Below are 4,369 nucleotides of genomic sequence, written 5' to 3' on the forward strand. Positions count from 1 at the left end.
GGTTCGAGCCCCCGAATAAGAAGGGAGGCGCACAACCGAGGAGCTCCGGGGAGGGGGGAGGGAGGGAGGGCGCGTGTTGGGCGACCCAGTGCCATTGAACGTAAACAGCATGCGATTAAATCGACGATTGATGCCTTCAACACCGTGATAAATAATGACGAAAAGATAAATAACGAAGATGATATAAAAAATTGGACAGGGCGCGTGGATATGACATCAGAGGGGAGGGGGGCCGCCGCCGCGTCCATCGCCGCCGCCGCCACCGCCGCGCCCGCCACCGCCGCGCCCGCCGCCACCGCCGCCGAGTAAAAAATAAAAAAGAAAAAAAATTAAAAAAAAGACTCACCAGGTTGAGGTAGAAAGTCACTTAAAAAAAGTCACTTAAAAAGTACAAAAAGGAAATGTCCAAGAAAAAAAATGTCACGTAAAAAAATACACACAAAAAAATGTTTAACAAATCCAAGAAAAAAAAGCACTCAGTCACTTTAACAAAATACACACAAAAAAGAAAAATGTTAATAATCCATGAAATAATTTTACTCCCTCCGGATTATTCGCAGGAGGGGACTTCATCCACATACCGCGGGATTAACTCGCGGGGGGGACTTCTAAATAATTGTCTTCCTCTTCCTCCTCTTCTGTGCCGAAGCCAATGAACGAATATATTCGTACAAAGGTATTGCCCATGGCAGTTGCACAACACCAATGAGAGGGTTGTTGTCAATATAATAAATAAGTTGTTCCTCCACATATACCACAAAATTACCACGGTACTCTGCCCCGTTGAATCTTGCGCAGATAATGACGTGTGGTAATGCCATTGCGAAGACGTTGCACTCAAAGTTCTTCACGCAAAAGCAATTGTTTTTCGCGCACCAGTGATTCTTCGCGCACAAAATTATTATCGAGGCCACGAAGACGTTTCAATGATATGCCTCCACAAGACTCATTGCATGAGACTAAACGCGGCATGTCAAGAGAAGCGCCGATACTCCGGTTGCTATAAACAAATCGGGGAGACCTATGATAATGATGATGTTCCGATTTAGACAAAGAAATTGTCGATGATATATAATGGGTCATGAGGTATGCAAGATCACAGTAGATGGAAGTCTAATGTGAGAAAGAGAGAAAAGCTGACGTGCATACAAAAAAAAACGCAAAAGTATCGCGTAGTGTCTAACGTTCAACAAGAAGAAATGGCAAATGAAAAGACATCGCAGGAATTTGATTATTTGGCATATATTAGAGATTTATTAAAAATTACTTATCCAACTGAAGCAGTAAGTATATTTATTCACATGTATCTTTCTAATGTTTAAAAATATTATTAAACTCAATATTGTAAAAAATATTAAACTCAATATTGTAAAAAATATTAAACTCAATATTTTTGTAATTTGACAGACATTATATCTCGATGGTATCTCAGTTGTGGAAACTGTACAAGTACGGAATCTTATAAAACTTCAGATACGCCACCCGAATGGGATACGTAACTTTTTCTCCTTTTTTTCTTTTTTCTCTCTTTTGTCTTTTTTCCTTTATTTGATATGTAATGTATTATGTGAAATTGAGATTTTTTAAATTATTTTTTGTAGTATTTATGCATATATGATATCAAAATTAATGGCTTTATGAATATTAATCATCGGCGGTGGATACGGTATCAGCGTCGCCAACACAAGAAGTATTTATACTTTTTATAGGAAGAAATTACTTGCGAGGACGTATTTGATTTGCAGAGACTCTTTGATTTACGTCCATATGAAGATGATGAAGAAGTGTGGTGAACATTTTCTACAGGATATTCTCATTATTTTGAATAATTACATAATTGAATAATTACATAAGTAATAAAGATCCACAACTGAATGTATATACAATAAATAAAAGTGCATTGTATGAGTTATTCTTTTGCATTAAATAAATATTAAAAAAATTTTTCACTTTTTTAAATCGTGATTCAATTTCTTTGTCATGTCCATGACCGACACACTGACCTACATTCCTGCTCGACGCGCGCGAGTCATCCCGGCAAGATAAACTTCTCGGCGTTATATGATAAGAAGCGGTACGTCGATCGTTAGAATTATTAACGCATGGGAAAGAAATAAAAAACATAATTCGTATATCATAGTTATTTTATTCATGGTTATCTGATCACCAATTAAATAATTTGAATACATTTTGTAATGCGCAATTAATATAGTGATATCCGCATCGCATAGTATTATCAGCGTCCAGATTGTTTAGAGAATCTACGTCTTCGTAATCAGCATCCAGAGTCTCGATGTACATGCGCTCATCGTCCAGAAGCAAATTCCACAGCCATTGTCGTTTTTCGTGTCCCTTGACATATACGACAGCATCGTTGTCATCGTCGTCGTCGTCGTCGTCTTCTTCCGTTCCATGCACAGCCTTTGTAATCAAACTCTTAGCTTTGCTGTATGGAATCGTTCCGTCGTTCCATCGCAGTCTATGGTGATGACGTATCACCCAGCATGTGCGAGACTTGTCGGCACTTGCGAGGAAATGCCATGGTATAGGGCTTGCAAAAATGTAGTGAGAGAGAACGATCCGTTTTCTGAGAGCGGCAAACTTCTTTACAACAAACTGTCCTCCAACGAGAAAACCTTGCAGATCTACGAACGTTGGCACGACCATGACGAGCAATGTTTCGAGACTGCGGTCGATTTCGATGTATCGTAGATTTTATTGTCTCTCTCTCTCTCTCTCTCTGTGCCAGCGATGCTCTTAGGTGATCTTGCGTACAACATTGGTCAACGGATTGTAGTGAACCACGCGATCGTGTATAATGAGACAGTACGGTGATATTCATCGGTACGTTCTCCTTAGTCTCAAATTCCAATCTCACGTCCACGGTTGCGCTCTTGACCGATTCATTTTGTCGAGAACAATCGATGATTACGAATGGACCGTTATGTAGAAAAGACGTGACGGTGAGACTCGGCTCGAGATACTCGTATCCGTAGTAACCCTTGCAGAAACGCGCGTACGTTTCATACACGGACCATCTGTTTTTGTCGAACTCAAGATTCATATCATCGTACGGATAACATTCCGAGTTCAGATAGAGTTTCACGTTGGTTAAGTTGCAATCGTCGAATCGGCTCGTGTCCTCAGCCATGACATTTTTGCGACCTGTTTGCAGAGCAAAGATGACGTATCGCGGTTTCTCGAGCTAAGTAGCGGTCTTGATGGCCCACGAATGCTTGGTTGTACGCTGTAACGGAAACTCGTACAGATCCCACGAGCGAAAAGCCATGCTCAAGTATCGTCCGCTCTCCAAAGTGCGCATCGATAATTTTTTTATCTCGCTCAATAACACGTGCGGCATTCGCCATTATATCTTGAATAAGTCGATCACGAGATCCAACGCCGAATTTCCCATCAGGCAATTGTTGTCGTTACAATCGTATCAAGATCAACTCGTGATGAGCATTGATTATCACGCGTCTGTAATCCTCGCAAAATCCCAACAGTGCGTAGAGAGGTACGCAAAAGTTAAAGTATCCATTCACGCTAGTATGCGCATCCCAGCCGGCATTCCTCAGAATCACGCTTCTGTCGGATGATGTCGTTACGTAATGTTTGAGCGTGCTGGTTACGCCCACGTTTCTGTTACGATCAATCTCCACACCATCAAGCTCGTATCGAATCTCATCGAACAGGAACGCGACAAAATTATTTCCCAACACCACATCAGATCCCTCGATAACTCTGTTCTTCGTTAATTTTCCCTCGATATATAGAAAGCTTTCGTACGGCAATGTGTTTCGTACGGCAAACAGATCCTGTTGCTATATAGGTATTCTTATCTCATCGCTGTACGAACGTCGTATTGGCGAACGGGTTGTACGCCAGTCTCAATCTGACAATGCAATCGTCGAAGATTGGCTCGTCTTCGATGTTTAGGCTATCAGGCATTTCACAAGTTGCGCACCGCGAATCCCAAAACTTGTAAAAATTTAACGTTCGACGCGTTAAGTTTCTTTCTCTTCTTGACGCAGCCGAATGAACCGAATGAATATTGTCGATCGATGTTTTCTTTGTAAAAGACGCGTTATCTCTGCGTGTGCTTCGCTTCGTTCAACACGAGCATCTCAAATGTCACGCTCGCGTTATCGCTGTCGCCGTCGTACGTGCAATCTGACGGTGATCTCTTCTCCTCTGAAATCGAGCAATCGTCCGTTCTGGTCAACAATGCATATCGTTAGCTCCGTAATGCTCCGTACTGGCATGACTGGCAGGTAAATGATCTGCATCGACCTTTCCAATATCTTATATCCTGGCGACACGCTCGGCGAAAATTCGTGTATCGTGTGCACACTTTTGTCGTTGCTGT

Source organism: Pogonomyrmex barbatus, unplaced genomic scaffold (assembly GCF_055798465.1).
Source record: "Pogonomyrmex barbatus isolate J1 unplaced genomic scaffold, ASM5579846v1 scaffold5, whole genome shotgun sequence".
Lineage (NCBI taxonomy): Eukaryota > Metazoa > Arthropoda > Insecta > Hymenoptera > Formicidae > Pogonomyrmex > Pogonomyrmex barbatus.